Below are 27,056 nucleotides of genomic sequence, written 5' to 3' on the forward strand. Positions count from 1 at the left end.
TTTTATCCCAATAAACCACATGCTATACTCTGGCAAATGTGTGTCCAAAATAGCATCCTGTTACTTATGTAATGGTTAAAAGTAGTGCACTACATAGGGAATAGGGTTCCATTTGGGATGCGAACAAAGAGAAAACGAAAGAGAACTCCCAGCCGTGCTCTGCTGTAGAGATGAGTAATGCCAGGATGTTGAGCATAGAAGGGACAATGGCATAGCCGAGCAACGCAATGCCACCTGAATAACAGGGATTACTGGCTAAAATGCCTGTTTGTTTAGCAACTTATAATACGGACGACTGTATAGCAGCAGTTCAGCTGCTCTTCCCCTGAATCACGGTAAACTGTGTGGTACACTGAACAGTCTTTAACAACAGTACCATAAATAGACCAGAAGGGCTGTATTTATGATTTATTTATTTTATTTAACCTTTATTTAACCAGGAAAAGCCCAATGACACCCGGAGTCTCTTTTTCAAGGGAGACCTGGCCGAGAAGGCAGCAACAATCAATGCATTACATAATTAAACCATACAACACTACAATTCAATTTAACAACATGATCCAGCATAAAGAAAAGCATTTACACTCCTCTGATCGGGTGCTAAATGTACTGTATTCTGTATTCTACTAAATCTTACTACAGTCATCATACTTACACTGCAGACTCCTCTCAGTCATACACAATGCACTGAGTAGGTTTGCGTTAATGATGACCAGCGATTATGACACGGCCAGTATAGCATCCAAATGTTTAATAGCTAATAAAGACTTCTAACACAGATCTGCTAGTTTGACTCATCCAGGAATAAACAGTAGGAACAACACCGTGTATGGTGTCCATATTAAGACAGCCTCAATCTCGGCAGGACTTTGGCTCTCCTAATATGGACACCGTAACCATGAACTGAGCCCGTGTAAAATAGACATCAACAGTCAATAAATAAAAAAAGTACACATGTATTTTTTTCCGGTTTAAGCTAATTGATTTACATATGTAACATGTTTGTATTGTGTGTTAATGAAACAGACAGTATGCAGGCTCCCATCACATTCCTGAAGCTGCTTGGCATTTTGTAGAAGAGGAACTTAACAAAACACACCACATCACAGAGCAGAGGCCTACAGCCTGTCTAGCAATCTGTTGAAATTATTATTCAATTTATGTCCTTGGAGAATCATTTAGCTCATCCTCTATTCGTACAGTGATATTTTGGGAGTCAAAGGCCCTCATTCTGACAACATGCTATTTGCCCAAAAGAACGAGTGAACTCTCACCATCCATTACCACCCATCCCTTTCTCCTCCCTCTCTCCTCCCTTCCACCCTGGCTACGTCTGAGATCATCACAGGGCTGTCATATCAGACAGCCCCAGTCAACAGATGCATATCGTACTGAATAGAACTCATTAACACTTACAACCACACCAGATGTCACACAAAACCTATTTTTATATAAATGCCAGCTAATTAATTCGCAAAACCCTGCTATTTCTTAAAGGGATGGAAAGAAAGAAAAATCACATCATGATTTGTACAAATTAAAACCCCATCGCTTCTTAAAGACGAGCGGGAGCATTGATAATCTGGTTTGTTGGGTTTAGTAAATCTCCATCTCAATGAGGTGTTGGTGAGGACTTTTTTTCCAGAGACTTGTGAAATATTAAAGAAAGAAGGGAGAATAGGGACGGGGAGCTTCGACTTGAAAGACAACAGACATAGAGGACGTATTTCATCTCATAATAAATAGTTTCTAATGATTGTTTTTGAGGCCGGTGGGTATGTTGTGTTAAGGCATAAGTGTAGATTCAGGTGCGTGTGGTGTAAGTGATATCACTAGCAGTGGGGGAGATCTCCATGGAAATGTGGGTGGGTGTGAGCTTCAGATTATCATTTTATTGCAGGGCAGTTGTAACTACAGTACGGTTACTGGTATGCAGGGGAATCATCCTGGGAACATGCAGAGACCGTGTTAAATCGGAGAAAATGCTGAATAGATTTACCAATATCAAATTAAATGCAATGTTCAACAACAATTAATTGACTTTTTCTTCACGTTCAGAGAAACAGAGTACAGGGGGAATATCAATCCAACCCTGCTTGTTCTGCTGATGTATTATTGAAATACATGTTCAAATATTTGATGTTTTTGTTTGCATTAAAGGACTCACTAGTTAGTTGACTCAGTAGTTGGAAAGGAAACAGCAGCATCCCTGTCGTCATTGGTTCTCAATCTTGGTCCTGGGGACCCAAAATCAAATCAAATCAAATTTTAAATCAAATAAAATGTTCTTAGTCAGATGCGTCAAATATAACAGGTATCGGGAAATGCTTACTTACGAGCCCTTTTATTTTTTTTACATTTATTTATTTCACCTTTATTTAACCAGGTAGGCTAGTTGAGAACACCTTTATTTAACCAGGTAGGCTAGTTGAGAACACCTTTATTTAACCAGGTAGGCTAGTTGAGAACACCTTTATTTAACCAGGTAGGCTAGTTGAGAACACCTTTATTTAACCAGGTAGGCTAGTTGAGAACACCTTTATTTAACCAGGTAGGCTAGTTGAGAACACCTTTATTTAACCAGGTAGGCTAGTTGAGAACACCTTTATTTAACCAGGTAGGCTAGTTGAGAACACCTTTATTTAACCAGGTAGGCTAGTTGAGAACAAGTTCTCATTTGCAACTGCGACCTGGCCAAGATAAAGCAAAGCAATTCGACACATACAACAACACAGAGTTACACATGGAGTAAAACAAACATACAGTCAATAATACAGTAGAAGAAAGAAAACAAAAAGTCTATATACAGTGAGTTCAAATGAGGTAAGTTAAGAAAATAAATAGGCCATGGTGGCGAAGTAATTACAATATAGCAATTAAACACTGGAATGGTAGATCGGCAGAAGATGAATATGCAGGTAGAGATACTGGGGTGCAAAGGAGCAAAATAAATAAATAAATACCAGTATGGGGATGAGGTACAGGTGGGCTATGTACAGGTGCAGTGATATGTACTGTAAGCTGCTCTGACAGCTGGTGAGGGAGATGTGAGTCTCCAGCTTCAGAGATTTTTGCAATTCGTTCCAGTCATGGGCAGCAGAGAACTGGAAGGAAAGACGACCAAAGGAGGAATTGGCTTTGGGGGTGACCAGAGAGATATACCCGCTGGAGTGCGTGCTACGAGTGGGTGCTGCTATGGTGACCAGTGAGCTGAGATAAGTCGGGGCTTTACCAAGCAGAGACTGGTAGATAACCTGTAGCCAGTGGCGACGAGTATGAAGCGAGGGCCAGCCAACGAGAGCGTACAGGTCGCAATGATGGGTAGTGTATGGGGCTTTGGTGACAAAATGGATGGCACTGTGATAGACTGCATCCAGTTTGTTGAGTAGAGTGTTGGAGGCTATTTTATAGATGACATCACCGAAGTCGAGGATCGGTAGGATGGTCAGTTTTACGAGGGTATGTTTGGCAGCATGAGTGAAGGATGCTTTGTTGCGATATAGGAAGCCGATTCTAGATTTAATTTTTGATTGGAGATGCTTAATGTGAGTCTGGAAGGAGAGTTTACAGTCTAACCAGACACCCAGGTATTCTAAGTCAGAGCTGTCCAGAGCAGTGATGCTGGACGGGCGAGCAGGTGCGGGCAGTGATCGATTGAGTAGCATGCATTTAGTTTTACTTGCGTTTAAGAGCAGTTGGAGGTCACGGAAGGAGAGTTGTATGCCATTGAAGCTCGTCTGGAGGTTAGTTAACTCAGTGTCCAATGAGGGGCCAGAAGTATACAGAATGGTGTCGTTATAATTGAAATTCTCAATTATAGTGGATTTATCGGTGGTGACAGTGTTTCCTAGCCTCAGAGCAGTGGGCAGCTGGGAGGAGGTGCTCTTATTCTCCATGGACTTTACAGTGTCCCAGAATTTTTTTGAGTTAGTACTACAGGATGCAAATTTCTGTTTGAAAAAGCTTGCTTTTGCACCTCCGCCACGCCCACTAGCATTTCTTCTCCACCATGTGTCTGGATTTGCTTTCGTCTAACGACCTCTTCTAGTATCCAAACACATTCTGACCGTTCTGATTAGTCCCAGAAAACCGATGGGTTGGGCCAGAGCCGGCCTACACAAATCATGAATCACATTATTGGCTTTGATACTCTGATTGGTTAGATACTATCCAATCGCTGATTAATTTGTTCTGTACAACGCCCCTCACCTTTACAACAGCACAAACTACTTCTAGGATGGCAGTTTCAGACTGAATGTATGGAGCGATCATAGAGCAGCGGGATTTTCAGGATAAGTCGTCAGGCAAACAGTAAACGGCTATAATGAATATTCAGCTCGTTGTCTGTCAAAATCATGTTTCAAATATTGATACGTAATCATTGATGACCTGAAGGAGTTACTCATATCTCTGTAGCTGAACCATGATGTCACAGAAACTGTATTTAACCCAGCATGAGCCACATATAACCCAGCATGAGCCACATATGACCCAGTATGAGTACATGACCCAGTATGAGCACATATGCTCAACCATCTTTGTTCTTGTTTGCAGTACACTAGATCTGTTTGTCTCAGCCTCAGTCCTGCAGAAACCCCAATACGCCAGTGCTAGAGGCAAAATGGGGGCGAATCGATTTAGAAAATAATGAACTACACACTGAGCAATATCAGGAGGCCTTGGCCTCAGTTATATCTGCTTATTTTTCAAATATTATCTGCAGCAGTATGGTGGACAGCCTGAAGAGAGAGAACCTGTTTCACACCTGCCCTTTCTCACCTCGAGGTGATGAAAACACATCATCACCTTTTATTTTCTAGAGCAGTCGATTAAAAACACAGCAATGTATGCATCTGATCACACAATATTTTCCAAAATGAAGAGAATAGACACCAACACAGAGGCTTCAGAGGTTTTTAAGGATGTATTGCACAAACACTCACAATGGTGTTTTCGCTTAAAATCAGGAGCCAAGTCCATTTCTATCCGATTAGATTCACAATGGGAAAGTAGCCATGGAAAACGTGTACACAATAACTAGAAATGCAGGTAGCCTAGCTAGCTGTTAAGAGAGTTTGGCCAGTAACCGAGTGTGCTGGTTCAAATATCCAAGCTGAATATCTTCCTGGGTGAAACATCTGTTGATGTGTCCTTGGGCAAGGCTCTTAACCCTAGTTGCTTGGGACAAGAGCATCTGCTAAATGACAATATATATACTGTATATGACAGTAGTAATTCAATCTAGAAAATATTTTTAAGGTCCACTGGAACTCCTAATAATTTTCCAACGAAAATGTAATGAGAAAAAAATCAATGGCTATTGGTGCAGAGGTCATTTTTCTTTATGGTGAATGTAGTGGAAACAGCCATGAGGGTCTCTTGACCATTCGATCTTGTGTCATCTGACACAGCCTGGTTCCAAAGAGCCTTCGCCACATCTGTCATGGACTCTCCCAGAATTTCTGTCGATGACACACACACACACACACACACACACACACACACACACACACACACACACACACACACACACACACACACACACACACACACACACACACACACACACACACACACACACACACACACACACACACACACACCTCCCTACTCAACCAACCACAGAGTAGGATTAGACATTAATTTCCATGTTTTATGATTTCTCATTATGTTTCATGATGCCGTAAGCCACTAGATACTGTATGTTACAAGCACAAAGAAAACATAAATTATTAAAAGAAATGACAGTTTCACAAGTGGAGTTGTCAACAACGTTTCTGCTAGATTTTTTCATGTGGAGATGATCCAGCTTCGAACTACAATCCCATGTGTTATCCACATACCAGCCCCAAAATATGCCATGTTTCTACATACGTACATGTATATGGATATTCCCTCCCATATCCTATATTTTTATTTTATTGTAGAAATCATAGGTCAGATAAGGGTAATAATAAAAACACAGATATTTGTAGTTATCAAGGCACAAGGAGAAACCCAGATGCAGACCCAGGAGGCAGATGGTTGGAGTCTTACAATGTTTATTCATTCATAGGGGCAAGAGAATGGTCGTGGACAGGCAAAAAGGTCAAAACCAGATCAGAGTCCAATAGGTAGCGAAGGGCTGGCAGAGTCAAGGTCAGGGCAGGCAGGATGATCAGGCAGGCAGGAAAGTAGTCCAGAGTCAGGCAGGGGTCAGAACCGGGAGGACTATCAAAAAGAGAATAGAAAAGGAGTACAGGGGAAAACACGCTGGTTGACTTGACTAAACATACAAGACAAATTGGCACAGAGAGACAGGAAACACAGGGATAAATACACTGGGGAAAATAAGCGACACCTGTAGGGGGTGGAGACAATCACAGGAACAGGAGAAACAGATCAGGGTGTGACAGTAGTAGAATGTCAATGTACGTGGTCCTTCTGTAGCTCAGTTGGTAGAGCATGGCGCTTGTAACGCCAGGGTAGTGGGTTCGATTCCCGGGACCACCCATACGTAGAATGTATGCACACATGACTGTAAGTCGCTTTGGATAAAAGTGTCTGCTAAATGGCATATATTATTATTATTATTATTATTACATTGTAAATTAAGAGCTCCATTGCAAAATGCAATATACTGTGCATTCGAAGTATTCAGACCACTTGACCTTTCCACATTTTGTTGCTTTTCGGCCTTATTCTAAAATGTATTAAATTGTTTTTCCCCCCTCATCAATCTACACATAATACTGGATAATGACAAAGCAAAAACAGTTTTTTAGAAACTGAAATATCCCATTTACATAAATATTCAGACCCTTTACTCAGTACTTTGTTGAAGCACATTTGGCAGCGATTACAGCATCAAGTCTTCTTGGGTATGACGCTACAAGCTTGGCACACATGTATTTGGAGAGTTTCTCCTATTCTTCTCTGCAGATCCTCTCAAGCTCTATCAGGTTGGGTGGGGAGTGTCGCTGCACAGCTATTTTCAGGTCTCTCCAGAGATGTTTGATCGGGTTCAAGTCAGGGCTCTGGCTGGGCCACTCAAGGACATTTAGAGACTTGGCTGTGTGCTTAGGGTCATTGTCCTGTTGGAAGGTAAACCTTTGCCCCAGTCTGAGGTCATGAGCTCTGGAGCAGGATTTAGTCATGGGTCTCTCTGTACTTTGCTCTGTTCATATTGCCCTCGATCCTGACTAGTCTCCCAGTCCCTACCGCTGAAAAACTTCCCCACAGCATGATGCTGCCACCACCATCAGGCCAGAGGACCTTTTCCTGAGGAGTGGCTTCCGTCTGGCCACTCTACCATTGAGGCTTTACTGGTGAAGTTCTGCAGAGATGGTTGTCCTTCAGGAAGGTTCTCCCATCTCCACAGATGAACTCTGGAGCTCTGTCAGAGTGACCATCAAGTTCTTGGTCACCTCCCTGACCAAGGCCCCTCGCCCCCGATTGCTCAGTTAGGCCGGGCAGCCAGCTCTAGGAAGAGTCTTGGTGGTTCCAAACTTCTTCAATTTAAGAATGATGGAGGCCACTTTGTGCTTGGGGACCTTCAGTGCTGGAGACATTTTTTGGTAACCTTCCCCAGATCTGTGCCTCGACACAATTCTGTCACTGAGCTCTACTGACAATTCTTTCACCCTCATAGCTTAGTTTTTGCTCTGACATGCACTGTCAACTGTGGGACCTTATATAGACAGGTGTGTGCCTTTTGATGAGCGAAGAAAAATAATGAATCAATTTTAGAATAAGGCTGTACCCTAACAAAATATGGAAAAAGTCAAGGGGTCTGAATACTTTCCAAATGCACTGTATCCATTTTCAGAAATGTTGGTAGATCAGCTTTTATTGTTGGGAAAGAGATTGTTTTGTTTTCACTAACTAATTATGGTATGGGGTTGTTCAATGAAAGACATGTATTTGTATAAAATCGATCATTTGATGGTTTCATTTCAGAGAAACAAAAAATCACGTTAAATATCTGCCACACTCTCAGAGAATTAAGTAGTACTGCTAAATTCTACACAGTCAAATATGAAAAATAACTACTTTTTTTTAATGAAGAACTTTACAAATGATTTTACATTAATGACATCAATACTTAAAAAAAATGTTTAAACTTTTTTCAATACAGTAATATGAGATTCTTATGTAAAACACTTATATTTGACATTTTAGTAATTTATCAGATGCTCTTTTCCAGAGTGACGTAGTAAGTACGTTCATCTTAAGATCGCTAGGTGAGACACTCACAAATCACAGTCAAATATACAGGATATGAATATCTCATTCCAGTTAACAAAAGATATATAGCATTTAGCAAAAAAAAACATTTTCATACACATGTAAAATCTATTAATTAAATCACACATGAACGTACCCATAAGGAATCATTTCTGATGAAAAAACACAATGTTGAAAAATGGGTGGATATAGCGTTTTGGAAATAAACTATTAAAATGGTCCAGTACACTAGACCTTCCCACCACTCTCTCTCTCTCTCTCTCTCTCTCTGCAGGTAGAAACATGCAGACGCACCTGCAACTCATAAAGGCTAAAGGCAAACAGAGAGGTTCACAAGGATTATATGAGCAGGCTCTCATACAGAGTACAGAGAGATATCCATCACTATCTATCGTTTCTCCAGATGCCATTAGCTCTCATAGCTGTAGGCAAACACTGTGTAGCACTGCTTAACACTCATTACCAATCTCACCAGGCAGATAGATACCTAGTGCTGTACTGTACTGCAGCCGGGACTGCCTGCAGCCTGGCTGGCTCTGGCTACACGACGCTGGACAACACTGTGTGTGTGTGTACATGTTTGTGTGTGTGTCTCATTCTGTCTGGCTCACTAAACTTCCAATACCCCCATAGCATAGCGGCCAAGCCAGCATTTAACATCGACACCAACCTTAATGTGCTCTAAGAATGCCTTCCTGCCTCCCTAAGCTCCATCACTGCTGCCTTCCTGCCTTCCTTAGCTCCATCACTGCTGCCTTCCTGCCTTCCTTAGCTCCAACACTGCTGCCTTCCTGCCTCCCTAAGCTCCATCACTGCTGCCTTCCTGTCTTCCTTAGCTCCATTACTGCTTCCTTCCTGTCTTCCTTAGCTCCATCACTGCTGCCATCTTTAGCTCCATTACTGCTGCCTTCCTGTCTTCCTTAGCTCCATTACTGCTGCCTTCCTGTCTTCCTTAGCTCCATCACTGCTGCCATCTTTAGCTCCATTACTGCTGCCTTCCTTAACTCCATCACTGCTTCCTTCCTGCCTTCCTTAGCTCCATCACTGCTGCCATCTTTAGCTCCATTACTGCTGCCTTCCTTAACTCCATCACTGCTTCCTTCCTGCCTTCCTTAGCTCCATCACTGCTGCCATCTTTAGCTCCATTACTGCTGCCTTCCTTAACTCCATCACTGCTTCCTTCCTGCCTTCCTTAGCTCCATCACTGCTGCCTTCCTGCCTCCCTTAGCTCCATCACTGCTACCTTCCTGTCTTCCTTAGCTCCTTCATTGCTGCCTTCCTTAGCGCCATCAATGCTGCCTTCCTGCCTTCCTTAGCTCCATCACTGCAACCTTCCTTAGCTCCATCACTGCTGCCTTCCTGCCTTCCTTAGCTCCATCACTGCTGCCTTCCTGCCTTCCTTAGCTCCATCACTGCTGCCTTCCTGCCTTCCTTTGCTCCATCACTGCTGCCTTCCTGCCTTCCTTTGCTCCATCACTGCTGCCTTCCTGCCTTCCTTTGCTCCATCACTGCTGCCTTCCTTTGCTCCATCACTGCTGCCTTCCTGCCTTCCTTTGCTCCATCACTGCTGCCTTCCTTAGCTCCATCACTGCAACCTTCCTTAGCTCCATCACTGCTGCCTTCCTGCCTTCCTTAGCTCCATCACTGCTGCCTTCCTGCCTTCCTTAGCTCCATCACTGCTGCCTTCCTGCCTTCCTTTGCTCCATCACTGCTGCCTTCCTGCCTTCCTTAGCTCCATCACTGCTGCCTTCCTGCCTTCCTTAGCTCCATCACTGTAACCTTCCTGGCTTCCTTTGCTCCATCACTGCTGCCTTCCTGCCTTCCTTAGCTCCATCACTGCTGCCTTCCTGCCTTCCTTAGCTCCATCACTGCAACCTTCCTGGCTTCCTTTGCTCCATCACTGCTGCCTTCCTGCCTTCCTTAGCTCCATCACTGCTGCCTTCCTGCCTTCCTTTGCTCCATCACTGCTGCCTTCCTGCCTTCCTTTGCTCCATCACTGCTGCCTTCTTGCCTTCCTTTGCTCCATCACTGCTACCTTCCTGCCTTCCTTTGCTCCATCACTGCTGCCTTCCTGCCTTCCTTTGCTCCATCACTGCTGCCTTCCTGCCTTCCTTTGCTCCATCACTACTGCCTTCCTTAGCTCCATCACTGCTGCCTTCCTGCCTTCCTTTGCTCCATCACTGCTGCCTTCCTTAGCTCCATTACTGCTGCCTTCCTGTCTTCCTTAGCTCCATTACTGCTGCCTTCCTGTCTTCCTTAGCTCCATCACTGCTGCCTTCCTTTGCTCCATCACTGCTGCCTTCCTGGCTTCCTTTGCTCCATTTCTGCTGCCTTCCTGTCTTCCTTAGCTCCATCACTGCTGCCTTCCTTTGCTCCATCACTGCTGCCTTCCTGGCTTCCTTTGCTCCATCACTGCTGCCTTCCTTAGCTCCATTACTGCTGCCTTCCTGTCTTCCTTAGCTCCATTACTGCTGCCTTCCTGTCTTCCTTAGCTCCATCACTGCTGCCATCTTTAGCTCCATCACTGCTGCCTTCCTTAGCTCCATTACTGCTGCCTTCCTGTCTTCCTTAGCTCCATTACTGCTGCCTTCCTGTCTTCCTTAGCTCCATCACTGCTGCCATCTTTAGCTCCATTACTGCTGCCTTCCTTAACTCCATCACTGCTTCCTTCCTGCCTACCTTAGCTCCATCACTGCTGCCTTCCTGCCTTCTTTAGCTCCATCACTGCTACCTTCCTGCCTTCCTTAGCTCCATCACTGCTACCTTCCTGTCTCCCTTAGCTCCATCACTGCTGCCTTCCTTAGCACCATCAATGCTGCCTTCCTGCCTTCCTTAGCTCCATCACTGCTACCTTCCTGCCTTCCTTAGCTCCATCACTGCTACCTTCCTGTCTCCCTTAGCTCCATCACTGCTGCCTTCCTTAGCTCCATCACTGCTGCCTTCCTGCCTTCCTTAGCTCCATCACTGCTACCTTCCTGCCTTCCTTAGCTCCATCACTGCTGCCTCCCTGCCTTCCTTAGCTCCATCACTGCTGCCTCCCTGCCTTCCTTAGCTCCATCACTGCTGCCTTTCTGCCTTCCTTTGCTCCATCACTGCAACCTTCCTGCCTTCCTTTGCTCCATCACTGCCTTCCTACCTTCCTTAGCTCCATCACTGCTGCCTTCCTGCCTTCTTTAGCTCCATCACTGCTGCTTTCCTGCCATCCTTAGCTCCATCACTGCTGCCTTCCTGCCTTCCTTAGCTCCATCACTACAGCCTTCCTTAGCTCCATCACTGCTGCCTTCCTGCCTTCCTTAGCTCCATCACTACAGCCTTCCTTAGCTCCATCATCGCTGTCTTCCCGCATTCCTTAGCTCCATCACTGCTGCCTTCCTGCCTTCCTTAGCTCCATCATCACTGTCTTCCTGCATTCCTTAGCTCCATCACTGCTGTCTTCCTGCCTTCCTTAGCTCCATCACTTCTGTCTTCCAGCCTTCCTTAGCTCCATCACTGCTGTCTTCCTGCCTTCCTTAGCTCCATCATCGCTGTCTTCCTGCCTTCCTTAGCTCCATCACTGCTGTCTTCCTGCCTTCCTTAGCTCCATCACTGCTGTCTTCCTGCCTTCCTTAGCTCCATCATCGCTGTCTTCCTGCCTTCCTTAGCTCCATCACTGCTGTCTTCCTGCCTTCCTTAGCTCCATCACTGCTGTCTTCCTGCCTTCCTTAGCTCCATCACTGCTGTCTTCCTGCCTTCCTTAGCTCCATCACTGCTGTCTTCCTGCCTTCCTTAGCTCCATCATCGCTGTCTTCCTGCATTCCTTAGCTCCATCACTGCTGTCTTCCTGCATTCCTTAGCTCCATCATCGCTGTCTTCCTGCCTTCCTTAGCTCCATCACTGCTGTCTTCCTGCCTTCCTTAGCTCCATCATCGCTGTCTTCCTGCCTTCCTTAGCTCCATCATCGCTGTCTTCCTGCATTCCTTAGCTCCATCATCGCTGTCTTCCTGCATTCCTTAGCTCCATCACTGCTGTCTTCCTGCATTCCTTAGCTCTATCATCGCTGTCTTCCTGCCTTCCTTAGCTCCATCACTGCTGTCTTCCTGCCTTCCTTAGCTCTATCATCGCTGTCTTCCTGCATTCCTTAGCTCCATCACTGCTGCCTTCCTGCCTTCCTTACCTCCATCATCGCTGTCTTCCCGCATTCCTTAGCTCCATCACTGCTGCCTTCCTGCCTTCCTTACCTCCATCATCGCTGTCTTCCTGCATTCCTTAGCTCCATCACTGCTGTCTTCCTGCATTCCTGATAGAGGAAATGATGGTTGAAATGACTAATTATGTATACATTCCAATCAGAACTGACTAGTCCAAATGCTATAATGTACTGTACATGTGAATTTTCTCTCTTGCTCCCTTTCCCAATTGTATATAATGTAGTCAGGAGTTTAGTAACAATGAAGGTCTGTTCCTTAGTTCATTCAGTTGTACAAATCTCCAGGTGGTGGGAACGGGCCATCTCCAGATTGTCGAGAATGTTGATTTATATTGACTGGCCTTGACTTCGTGCTGATAACGCGAAGGCTCAAGAGCTAGGGGGCCCCTCTGCTTGTGAAATAGAACGTTTGGAAAACGCTGACGTCATTTTCAGTTTATAACCTGTGGAAATATGTGTATGCATTTAGTACTCTCTTGTAATAAACGCTGTTTACCTTTGGCTTTTAAGACTGGTCTCAATCTACTTCATGCTTAATTAATGAACTTACAACTCATTAATGAATTAGAAATTAGTGCGAATTGATTTTGGCAATAAAACATACAGGAATTTAGAATTCCTCTATCAATTCCTTAGCTCCATCATCGCTGTCTTCCTGCCTTCCTTAGCTCCATCATCGCTGTCTGAATGGAGATGGAGAAGAGGAGTGGAAAAACACATTAAAACTCACCTCTGGCTAATTTGTGTAATTTCTAGCAAATGAGCTCCTTTGCCTCTGGAGCGTCTTTAAGGTGGGATGGATTGTGTTATTATTTAACGCCACATCTCCCAGCCTCCGGCAGCACCTCGTGGTGTGAGGTAGAGGAAGAACTGTACAAAACAATAAGTTAGCAAGCTGGATCATTAGGCCCATATGGTTTATCTGTATCGGGGCCTAAAGAATGGCAGTGCCGTTAAAACCCAGGCTGGTTGAGTTAGTTAGTAAGCTGGATCAGTGTGGTTTCTGTATTAGGGCCCACAGTATGAATGAGTGGGCTGTCTATTGCTGTGCCTCTCCTCTCCGCTGTGCCATGGGGTAATGGTGCTGGACAGGTGGTGGTGGTGGTGGTGAGGCATCTCATGCTGATGAAGTGAAACATTCTCCACCATGGATCTATCTTGCTCTCAGTCTCTCTACCCCCCCTCTCTCTCCCCCTCTCTCTCTCCCCCTCTCTCTTGCTCCCTCTCCCTCTCTCTTGCTCCCTCCCTATCTATCTCGCCCCCCCCATCTCTCTCTCCCTTCCCTCCCTCCCTCCCGCTCCCTCTCTCCCTCTTTCTTGCTCACTGTCTCTCTCTCCCTCTCTCCTTTGCCCTCTCTCTCTCTCTTGCTCCCTCTTTCTCTCTCTCCCTCTTTCATCTGTCACTCTTTGATCTTCTGGGCCCATCTGTGTCAGTAAGCCTGTATCTGTCAGTTAGACTGAGTACAGTACAGTCCTGTGCTACAACAGCAGCAGCTGGCTCTGACCTGGCCTGATAGCTGACCTGGCTCTGACCTGGCCTGGCCTGATAGTTGACCTGGCTCTGACCTGGCCTGATAGTTGACCTGGCTCTGACCTTGCCTGATAGTTGACCTGGCTCTGACCTGGCCTGATAGCTGACCTGGCCTGATAGGTGTCCTGGCTCTGACCTGGCCTGATAGTTGACCTGGCTCTGATAGTTGACTTGGCCTGATAGCTGACCTGGCCTGATAGCTGACCTGGCTCTGACCTGGCCTGATAGTTGACCTGGCTCTGACCTTGCCTCCTAGCTGACCTGGCCTGATAGTTGACCTGGCTCTGACCTGGCCTGATAGCTGATCTGGCTCTGACCTGGCCTGATAGTTGACCTGGCCTGATAGCTGTCCTGGCTCTGACCTGGCTTGATAGCTGACCTGGCTCTGACCTGGCCTGATAGCTGACCTGGCCTGAGAGTTGACCTGGCTCTGATAGTGGACCTGGCCTGATAGTTGACCTGGCTCTGACCTGGCCTGATAGTTGACCTGGCTCTGACCTGGCCTGATGGTTGACCTGGCTCTGACCTGGCTTGATAGCTGACCGGCCTGCTAGTTGACCTGGCTCTGACCTGGCCTGATAGCTGACCTGGCCTGATACTTGACCTGGCCTGATAGCTGACCTAGTTCTGACCTGGCCTGATAGCTGACCTGGTTCTGACCTGGCCTGGTAGTTGACCTGGCTGTGACCTGGCATGATAGCTGACCTAGTTCTGACCTGGCCTGATAGTTGACCTGGCTCTGACCTGGCCTGATGGTTGACCTGGCTCTGACCTGGCTTGATAGCTGACCTGGCCTGATAGTTGACCTGGCTCTGACCTGGCCTGATAGCTGACCTGGCCTGATATTTGACCTGGCTCTGACCTGGCCTGATACTTGACCTGGCCTGATAGCTGACCTAGTTCTGACCTGGCCTGATAGCTGACCTGCTTCTGACCTGGCCTGATAGCTGACCTAGTTCTGACCTGGCATGATAGCTGACCTGGTTCTGACCTGGCCTGATAGTTAACCTGGTCTGATAGCTGACCTAGTTCTGACCTGGCCTGATAGCTGACCTGGTTCTGACCTGGCCTGATAGTTGACCTGGCCTGATAGTTGACCTAGTTCTGACCTGGCCTGATAGTTGACCTGACCTGGTTCTGATAGCTGACCTGGCTCTGATAGCTGACCTGGCTCTGATAGCTGACCTGGCCCTGATAGCTGACCTGGCTCTGACCTGGCCTGATAGTTGACCTGGCCTGATAGTTAACCTGGCTCTGATAGCTGACCTGGCCTGATAGTTGACCTGGCTCTGATAGTTGACCTGGCTCTGATAGCTGACCTAGTTCTGACCTGGCCTGATAGCTGACCTGGCCTGATAGCTGACCTGGCTCTGATAGCTGACCTGGTTCTGATAGCTGACCTAGTTCTGACCTGGCCTGATAGCTGACCTGGCCTGATAGTTAACCTGGCTCTGATAGCAGACCAGGTTCTGACCTGGCCTGATAGCTGACATGGTTCTGACCTGGCCTGATAGCTGACCTGGCTCTGATAGCTGACCTAGTTCTGACCTGGCCTGATAGCTGACCTGGCCTGATAGCTGACCTGGCTCTGATAGCTGACCTAGTTCTGACCTGGCCTGATAGCTGACCTGGCCTGATAGCTGACCTGGCTCTGATAGCTGACCTAGTTCTGACCTGGCCTGATAGCTGACCTGGCCTGATAGTTGACCTTGCTCTGATAGCTGACCTGGTTCTGACCTGTCCTGATAGCTGACCTTGCCTGATAGTTAACCTGGCTCTGATAGCTGACCTGGCCTGATAGTTGACCTGGCTCTGATAGTTGACCTGGCTCTGATAGCTGACCTAGTTCTGACCTGGCCTGATAGCTGACCTGGCTCTAATAGCTGACCTGGTTCTGATAGCTGACCTAGTTCTGACCTGGCCTGATAGCTGACCTGGCCTGATAGTTAACCTGGCTCTGACCTGGCCTGTCATTGATAACCTGACATCCGTTTGTCAATGACAGTATTTTCTTAAATAAATAAAATACCTGGCCATACTATAATACCTCTACTACCATGGCTATGTCTCCCTTTCCACATGTTAGGATCCATATCGGTAGTCAGTCAAATGTCAAATAAGAACAATATTGATATCAGTTATTACATCATTAATGATTATTTCTCTATTCATTGCATGGTACTGGCACATATGAAAAAAACATAACCATGTCATAAATGGTCATAACCATGTCATAAATGGTCATAACCATGTCATAACCATGTCATAAATGGTCATAACCATGTCATAATATGTCATAACAGCACTATAACCTGCCATAATATGTCCATAACACTGTCATGACGCAAATATATATTGCGTTAATTTATAGCTGGTTATGATACATAAGAGTGTCAAAACATACCACACAAGGCAAAACATTCCATTACACCATAACCTACTTGTCAATAGTATTTGTATGTTATATAAAGTTTTCTGAAATTGACCATATTAAATGATAATTGTAGTTGCGTACACATTGATGTCAGAGATGTAGCTACCTCAATGCTCTGTTGCTGATGACTGAGATGAATACAGGAGCAGATTTCAGGATCAGGACAAGACACCCTCTTTTTGACTGATGACTGATATAAGGGCATGTACATGATAGGTTTATCTGGCTTTTATGATTAGGATGGTCATAATGATTCCTGACAAGTGCCATAAAGTGTATTTTCTTAGTTCAAGTAAAGTGACACAGGATGGTCATAATGCTTCATAAAGTGTCTTTTCTTAGTCCAAGTAAAGTGAGACAGGATGGTCATAATGCTTCATAAAGTGTCTTTTCTTAGTCCAAGTAAAGTGACACAGGATTGTCATAATGCTTCATAAAGTGTCTTTTCTTAGTCCAAGTAAAGTGACACAGGATGGTCATAATGCTTCATGACAGTGTCATGTGATGAAACAAAAGGAAACTTCTTTGAATGTGGGTTTTGACACTCTTGTGCAAGTGCCATAACAAGCCAGAAAATAACACAATATGTGTCACGACAAGTTATGTCAGCTGTTATTAAGACATACTATGATACGGTTATGACCATGTTATAATGTGTTATGACGTTATAAAGTGTCACCAAAATGGTATGACGCACAGTCATATGCTCAGTATACTCCATATCTCTCTCTCTCTCTCTCTCTCTCTCTCTCTCTCTCTCTCTCTCTCTCTCTCTCTCTCTCTCTCTCTCTCTCTCTGTCTCTCTCTCTCTCCCTCTCTCTCGTCAAACGGCTATCACCTCCTATCTGGGTTCTGGGTGAAAAAACTTTAGAGATTTAACATGACACAAGGTGCCACACTGTCTCTCTACATGACCTTATAAGGAGCTGAGGCAGCACTACTCTGCCCAGTGGAGGTGGACACCCTCTAATAGATCTGACCCGTTCACTGTCATGTAGTGCGACAGATACAAAAGAGTTGTGATGTGATATAGGCCATAAAGAGGATCCGGTGTCATTCCTGCTGTCACTTTAAGCCACTAAGAGACATGTGATGTCCAGACCTATTAAAGTCCTGAACCATGGACGATGTTATAGCTTTATACGTTAGCCTGGTTAGATGCCCTTAGAGAGGTGATTAATACAAATTACTGCATTGTCTCTATACCATTATTATGTATGATATTTATATTAAAAGGTTAAAATCCGATAAAACGTTGTAAGTATCGGGAAAATCAGTCCCAGGAAATGGATGTTGGATTAATTCCTGTCCGATGACATATGGTATCGTAATTAATGTTTTTTTTTAAAAGATATGTAATTTAATGCTGCCCTGATAGGACATTCTCTATTACTGGCCCAGAGTGTGAGATTGAATGTGGCGCAATGTGACTTCATAGGCCTTGACGATCAAGGTGCTGATCCTTGGCAAGATAGTGTGCATCAGAAATGGCACCCTATTCCCTATAGATAGTACACTACATTTACACCAAGATTCATAGCGGTCTGGTCAAAAGTAGTGCACTATATAGGGAATAGGGTGCCATTTCTGAGACGCGGCCTAATGTTGCCCCTCTAGCCATTTCCTAAGGCACGGTGGCTGTATAAGACATCCATTACCTCATTCACCTTCAGTCACACTACATTTACATTTGAGTCCTTTAGAAGACACTCTTGTTCAGAGGGACTAACAGTTAGTTAGTTCATTCATCTTTAAATAGCTAGGAGGGACAACCACACATCACGGTCATAGTAAATATCAGTAAAGTCAGGAAAAGAGTCAAGTGCCATTGTTAGTTCACAAATGGCTCATTTGTTGTCCTCGCTTCAGGGGAAGCTGGTTCCATTACTGGGGTGCCAGGAAAGAGAAGAGCTTGGAATGGGCTGACCTCCCGTAGGACTACTCAGTTTGGGGTGTAGGGTTTGAGCAGAGCCTGAAGGTAGGGAGGGGCAGTTCCTCTTGCTGCTCCGTTGGCAAGCATCATGATCTCGTAGTGGATGTGAGCTTCAACTGGAAGCCAGTGGAGTGTGTGGATGAGCGGTGTGATATGGGAGAATTTGGGAAAGCGAAACACCAGGCAGGATGCAGTGTTCTGGATAAGTAGCAGGGGTTTGATGGCACAAGCGGGGAGCCCATCCAACAGAGAGTTGCAGTACTGCAGACAGAAGATAACAAGGGCCTGGATTAGGAGTTGTCTTGGAGTGGACAGGCCTTAGACAGAAAGAAGAGCAGCTCCGTTTTGTAGAGGTGGAGGTTGAGGTGGTGGGACGACATCCAAGGTAAAATATCTGCCAGACACGAAAAGATGCATGTCGCCACCTGGGTGTCAGAAGGGGGGAAGGAGAAAAGTAGTTGAGTGTCATCCACATAGCAATGTTAGGAGACACCATGCTAGGATATCATGGAGCCGAGTGACTGGTTGTATAGAGAGAAGATGGCCTATAACTAAGCCCTGAGGGACACCATTAGTGAGGTCTGGTCAGAGTAGTGAGCATCTCTCTGCAACCTCACTCCCTTTATGCAAGAGCATAAACAAGTACGCACGTGCACACGTCATAACGACTGTTGATGATTAACGACTGTGTTGATGTTTTTTTGACTGCATTGATGTTTATGAACTGTTCTGATGTTGACTCTATTGATGTTTATCGAATGTGATGATGTTTAACGACTGTGTTGATGTTTATGAACTGTTCTGATGTTGACTCTATTGATGTTTGAATGTGATGTTTAACGAATGTTGATGTTTATGAACTGTTCTGATGTTGACTCTATTGATGTTTAACGACTGTGTTGATGTTTAATGACTCTATTGATGTTTTGAATGTGATGTTTAACGACTGCATTGATGTTTATGAACTGTTCTGATGTTGACTCTATTGATGTTTATCGAATGTGATGATGTTTAACGACTGTATTGATGTTTAACGACTGTATTGATGTTTATCGAATGTGTTGACGTTGAACGAATGTGACGTTGAACGACTGTGTTGATGTTTAACGGCTGGGTTGGCGTTTAACGGCTGTGTTGGTGTTGAACGACTGCATTGATGTTTATGAACTGTTCTGATGTTGCACGACTGTATTGATGTTTATCGAATGTGATGTTTAACGACTGTGTTGATGTTGAACGGCTGTGTTGATGTTGAACGGCTGTGTTGATGTTGAACGGCTGTGTTGATGTTGAACGGCTGCTGATGTTTAACGACTGTATTTATGCTTATCAACTGTGTTGATGTTTATCGACTGTGTTGATGTTTATCAACTGTGTTGATGTTTATCGACTGTGTTGATGTTTAATGACTGTGTTGATGTTTATCGACTGTGTTGATGTTTAATGACTGTGTTTAATGACTGTGTTGATGTATATATTAATGTTTAAGCTCAGTTGGTAGAGCATGTTTACGCCACTGGGTATTGATGTTTATCCATGACTGTGTGCTTTGGATGTTGCTAAATGCATATATTATTATATATTAATGTTTAATGACTGTATTGATGTTTATCGACTGTATTGATGTTTATCCACTGTGTTGATGTTTAATGACTGTGTTGATGTTTAATTACTGTGTTGATGTTTATCGACTGTATTGATGTTTATCGACTGTATTGATGTTTATCCACTGTGTTGATGTTTAATGACTGTGTTGATGTTTAATGACTGTATTGATGTTTATCGACTGTATTGATGTTTATCCACTGTGTTGATGTTTAATGACTGTGTTGATGTTTAATGACTGTATTGATGTTTATCGACTGTATTGATGTTTATCCACTGTGTTGATGTTTAATGACTGTGTTGATGTTTAATGACTGTGTTGATGTTTATCGACTGTATTGATGATTATCGACTGTATTGATGTTTAGCGATGGTATTGATGTGTATCGACTGTATTGACATTTTACCATTCACAAAGATGTGTGATTCTTACTGTAGTTCCAAATGTCTGGAGAATAGAACAAACAGAGTGGGCTTCAGAAACATATCCAGTTGAATCTCTCTCCTCAGGAACATTCCATCATCTCAACACCACGTGCCCAGATTGTCAACACTTCCTTCAAACCTTATTGAGCTGTGATGGAATTTATAGTACTCTGCATTATAGCTAAGCTGTCATGATTAAAACATGCAATTCCAGTCCTCTCTACAGTCTACCACTTCCAAAACTTAAATTTTATACGAGAGTGGTGGTCTAAAGCGCTAAAATGCTATGTTTGACTTATGAAGGGCATTAGTAGTAATGATCTTGGCTTGTTCCTCCACCCTCTTCCTAGAGAGAGCAGCAATGAGCTGTTTTATTGGATTGGTGGAATTCTATGCAGCCAGTGTGCTATCTAGAACCTAAAAGGGTTCTTCGGCTGTCCTCATAGAACCTTTCGAGGAATCCTTTTTGGTTCATGGTAGAACCCTTTTTGGTTCCAGGTGGAACCCGAATGTAAAACCCTTTCCACAGAGGGTTCTATATTGAACCCAGAAGGGTTGTACCTGGAACCAAAAAGGGTTCTACCTGGAACCAAAAAGGGTTCTTCAAAAGGTTCTATGGGGACAGCCGAATAACCCTTTTGGAACCCTTTTTTTAAGATGGTATAGTGTTATAGCAGCTGCAGGTAGCCTAGTGGTCAGAGTGCTGGGCCAGTAACTGAAAGGTTGCTGGTTTGAATACTCGAGCTGACAAGGCTCATTTGATGTGCCCTTGAGCAAGGCACTTAACCCTAGTAGCTCGTGTAAATTGCTCTGGATAAGAGTGTCTGCTAAATGACGTGAAACATGTTTTGTTACAGTACGTGTTATGATCCCCATCCCTTTCACGAGTAACCAATCACAAATCTCCTTATTTCAGATATATCTGTACAATGTCCATATTAAGACAATGTCAGTCTCAAAAGGACGTGTTTCAGTCTCTTGTCAGTCAAAGCTTCAAACATAAATGTAGGGGGATGTAATCTGAGTCAGATTGGATTGTACCCTGTAGAACCCTCCGGCATGCAGGGCAGGTTCAGAGGGTTGAGGTGATGGAGATGATCGCATGGTGGGGTTTGTTCTTACCGTCCTTTTGTTGCAGTGTCGCTTAGCTTATTGACTGGCCTCAGGCTGAACACACACTGGTTACCATGAAGGTGACTTCTCATGTGCCATATCATTATAATGTAATGAAACCTTTGGTACGCTGTCTAATGTAGCCGTTATTGATTTTTGTTGAATGAGCAAGTAGGAGTGTCTGGTGAATATGTGTCGAAATTGTCATGTCTATTTTTACTGATGTTAAATTAAAAAGCATCCCATAATTACCTCTCATGAGAAACTCCACCAGTTCTGACAGATCAATCAAAAGTTAAATGAAATAAACAGTCAGCTACATGATCTATGTTATTGGTCGTGTACAGATATTTTACAGATGTTGTCACAGGTGCAGGGAAATGCTTGTGTTTCTAGCTTCAACGGTGCAGTAATACCTAGCTAAATGCTTGTGTTTCTAGCTCAACGGTGCAGTAATACCTAGCTAAATGCTTGTGTTTCTAGCTCAACGGTGCAGTAATACCTAGCTAAATGCTTGTGTTTCTAGCTCAACGGTGCAGTAATACCTAGCTAAATGCTTGTGTTTCTAGCTTCAATGGTGCAGTAATACCTAGCTAAATGCTTGTGTTTCTAGCTCAACGGTGCAGTAATACCTAGCTAAATGCTTGTGTTTCTAGCTCAATGGTGCAGTAATACCTAGCTAAATGCTTGTGTTTCTAGCTCAACGGTGCAGTAATACCTAGCTAAATGCTTGTGTTTCTAGCTCAATGGTGCAGTAATACCTAGCTAAATGCTTGTGTTTCTAGCTCAACGGTGCAGTAATACCTAGCTAAATGCTTGTGTTTCTAGCTCAATGGTGCAGTAATACCTAGCTAAATGCTTGTGTTTCTAGCTCAACGGTGCAGTAATACCTAGCTAAATGCTTGTGTTTCTAGCTCAACGGTGCAGTAATACCTAGCTAAATGCTTGTGTTTCTCGCTCAACGGTGCAGTAATACCTAGCTAAATGCTTGTGTTTCTAGCTTCAACAGTGCAGTAATACCTAGCTAAATGCTTGTGTTTCTCGCTTCAACGGTGCAGTAATACCTAGCTAAATGCTTGTGTTTCTAGCTTCAACAGTGCAGTAATACCTAGCTAAATGCTTGTGTTTCCAGCTTCAACAGTGCAGAAATACCTAGCTAAATGCTTGTGTTTCTAGCTTAAACAGTGCAGTAATACCAAGCTAAATGCTTGTGTTTCTAGCTTCAACCGTGCAGTAATACCTAGCTAAATGCTTGTGTTTCTAGCTTCAACAGTGCAGTAATACCTAGCTAAATGCTTGTGTTTCTAGCTTCCACAGTGCAGTAATACCTTGCTAAATGCTTGTGTTTCTAGCTTCAACGGTGCAGTAATACCAAACAATACACACAAATCTCCTCAGAACGAACCACATCAGAGTCCAGAATATAAATATATATGTATATGATGGTGTGTAGACAGTATTGGCAGTATATAAGAATATAAAAGGTGTGTACAGCAGTAGTTATATAGGATGAGCCTTGACTAGAATACTGTATATACATATGAAGACGATAAAACTGTACATAAACATTATTAAAGTGACCCGTGTTCAATGACTATGTACATAGGGCAACAGTCCGTAGGGTGCAGGATAGAGTGCCAGGTGGTAGCTGGCTAGTAACAGTGACTGGACGGAGGTCGACTTTTGCGTCCATGCTTTCTTGATACCTCTACATCTGCATAGTTAGTCTGGAATGTCACACATGCTGTGAATTAAATTATTTGGATAATTCTGATATTTATTTGACCTTTATTTAACTAGGCAAGTCAGTTAAGAACAAATTCTTATTTTCAATGACGGCCTAGGAACAGTGGGTTAACTGCCTTGTTCAGGGGCAGAACGACAGATTTGTACCTTGTCAGCACAGGGATTTGAACTTGCAACCTTTTCAGTTATTAGTCCAACACTCTAACCACTAGGCTACCCTGCCGTCCCAAGTAACTACGCTACACCCCTTATTAAAAATCAATCAATGCTCCATATAGAGTGCACTACGTTTTACCAGATTCCTATGGACCCTAGTCAGAAGTAGTGCACTAGAGGATAGGGTGCCATTTCAGATGCAGCCCTAGACAGTGATCTTCAGAAAACCACTGTTCTTTTAGTTCTGATCTGGGAACAGGGAAACCATCAGTATTCCTGCTGCAGATAGATTGTTCACCTCTGGGAGTTACTGACTTCAGATTGCCTGTTCCTCTGCCCCCCCCAGCCCATTCCTCCCTCCATCCGTCTGTCACTATCAGTAAGTCTCTGAGAGTTCCGCTTGATCCTGGTCTCTCTGTCTCTGCTGCTGTCACTCCATGGACACACACACACACACACACACAAACACACACAAATACCCACAGACTCATGCACGCACACACACAAACACACACGTTGCGGTTGGCCACCGATTCCCCTGCTTTGGGCTCCTTGCTCCGCAGCTCTGCCTCTGACGCATATGGTAAGCTAGCTGTATGCATCATGATGTTGGAGCATCGTTCTTTCCGCTGCTCTGACATTTCTTTGCATGTCTCCTTTTTTGGGAATCCTGAGGAGAAGACTTCTGCAACAGTTGACAGATAGGTTTGAATTCCATAATAGAACCTGACATACAGGTACATAATCAGACATTATCTATTAATATATTAATATATAATAATATAATCATCTCACAAACACAACATCTAGTCAATGTTGAGAATAGAATGATCACGTGGACCAAACTGGTTGATATGATGTCAATATGATGTTATCTGAACTAGTTTTGCCTGCTAAGATAAATTAAGTGAAGTATTGGCCATAACCTTTGTGTAAAAGGTCATCCTAGGTTTTGGTTAGAGGGCTTTGAGAAAATTATCTGAATTCAGGACCCCCATTATTTTATATATATATATATATATATATATATATATATATATATATATATATATATATATATATATATATATATATACATATATATACATACACAGACGACACACACACACTACATATACAAAAGTATCTGGACACCTCTTCAAACTAGTGGATTTGGCTAATGCAGCCACACACGTTGCTGACTGGTTTATAAAATCGAGCACACAGCCATGCAATCTCCATGGACAAACATTGGCAATAGAATGGCCTTACTGAAGAGCTCAATGACTTTCAACGTGGCACCGTTGTAGGATGCCACCTTCACAACAAGTCAGTTGGTCAAATTTCTGCCCTGTTAGAGCTGCCCCGTTCAACTGTAAGTGTTATTATTATGAAGTGGAAACATCTAAGAGCAACAAGGGCTCAGCCACAATTGGTAAGCCACACAAGCTCACAGAACGGGACCGCCGAGTGCTGAACCGCGTAGCACAAAAAAACGATCTGTCCTCGGTTGCAACACTCACTACCGAGTTCCATGACAATGCTCCCATGCACAAAGCGAGGTCCATACAGAAATGGTTTGTCAAGATCGGTGTGGAAGAACTTGACATGCCTGCACAGAGCCCTGACCTCAACCCCATTGAACACCTTTGGGATGAATCTTCAGTTTCTTGGTAAAATGAACATTTTTGTTTTATTCTATAAACTAGTGACAACATTTCTCCCAAATTACACATGTATTTGCAGAAAATGACAACTGGTCAAAATAACAAAAAGATGCAGTGTTGTCAGACCTCAAATAATAATAAGAAAATAAGTTTTAAAATATTTTTTTTTAACTTAGGAAGAGTTCAGAAATCAATATTTGGTGCAATAACCCTGATTTTCAATCACAGCTTTCATGCATCTTGGCATGCTCTCCACCAGTCTTTCACATTGATGTTGGGTGACTTTATGCCTCTCCTGGCGCAAACATTCAAGCAGCTATGCTTTGTTTGATGGCTTGTGACCATCCATCTTCCTCTTGATCACATTCCAGAGATTTTCAATGGGGTTCAGGTCTGGAGATTGGGGTGGCCATGACAGGGTCTTGATCTGGTGGTCCTCCATCCACACCTTGATTGACCTGGCTGTGTGGCATGGAGCATTGTCCTGCTGGAAAAAACAATCCTCAGAGTTGGGGAATGTTGTCAGAGCAGAAGGAAGCAAGTTTTCTTTCTTTTCTTCCAGGACAACCTTGTACGTGGCTTGATTCATGTGTCCTTCACAAAGACAAATCTGCCCAATTCCAGCCTTGCTGAAGCACCCCCAGATCATCACCGATCCCTCTCCAATTTTCACAGCGGGTGCGAGACCTGGAGAGGCCTACAAGCCACAGTGTCTCACACCCACTAGCTATACTAGAATAAAAACAACAATTTACATTTTACTCAAACACAGACCTATAAATAGTACAACCAGAGAAACTGATAATTTTGCAGTGGTCTCTTCATTTTTTCCAGAGCTGTGTGTGTATATATATATATATATATATATATATATATATATGTCTGTGTGTACGTGTCCATACCTGTGTGTGAAGCCGGAAGACATGGCGTTGTGCCAGAACCTGTGCTAGGCTGGTATCGTGGAAGGTTGCTGTGCTGGGTGAGTGAAATCAAAACGTTGCTTTACCTCCAACCCCAGGAGATAAAGTATGTGTGTGTGTGTGTGTGTGTGTGTGTGTGTGTGTGTGTGTGTGTGTGTGTGTGTGTGTGTGTGTGTGTGTGTGTGTGTGTGTGTGTGTGTGTGTGTGTGTGTGTGTGTGGCTATGTGTGTGTGTGTGTCACTGCAAAATTTGATGTTGTGTCGAATGGTTGTGTTGTTCCAAACGACACATTTTAAGGTTCAGGTTTTAGATAGGGTCCAAAAGCATTATGTTCACTGGACTCATTCTGAATGGTTCACATTTCTCGAATGGTCAAATTTCAATGTTGTTCCAGGGACTCATTTTAATGGTTCAGGTTTTAGATAGGGTTAAAAACATTATGTTTAGGGACTCATTCTGAATGGTTAAGGTTTTGGATAGGGTTAAAAACATTATGTTTAGGGACTCATTCTGAATGGTTCAGGTTTTGGATAGGGTTAAAAACATTATGTTTAGGGACTCATTCTGAATGGTTCAGGTTTTGGATAGGGTTAAAAACATTATGTTTAGGGACTCATTCTGAATGGTTAAGGTTTTGGATAAGGTTAAAAACATTATGTTTAGGGACTCATTCTGAATGGTTCAGGTTTTGGATAGGGTTAAAAACATTATGTTTAGGGACTCATTCTGAATGGTTAAGGTTTTGGATAGGGTTAAAAACATTATGTTTAGGGACTCATTCTGAATGGTTAAGGTTTTGGATAGGGTTAAAAACATTATGTTTAGGGACTCATTCTGAATGGTTAAGGTTTTGGATAAGGTTAAAAATATTATGTTTAGGGACTCATTCTGAATGGTTAAGGTTTTGGATAGGGTTAAAAACATTATGTTTAGGGACTCATTCTGAATGGTTCAGGTTTTGGATAGGGTTAAAAACATTATGTTTAGGGACTCATTCTGAATGGTTAAGGTTTTGGATAGGGTTAAAAACATTATGTTTAGGGACTCATTCTGAATGGTTCGGGTTTTGGATAGGGTTAAAAACATTATGTTTAGGGACTCATTCTGAATGGTTCAGGTTTTGGATAGGGTTAAA

Source organism: Oncorhynchus keta, chromosome 20, assembly GCF_023373465.1.
Source record: "Oncorhynchus keta strain PuntledgeMale-10-30-2019 chromosome 20, Oket_V2, whole genome shotgun sequence".
Taxonomy (NCBI): Eukaryota; Metazoa; Chordata; class Actinopteri; order Salmoniformes; family Salmonidae; genus Oncorhynchus; species Oncorhynchus keta.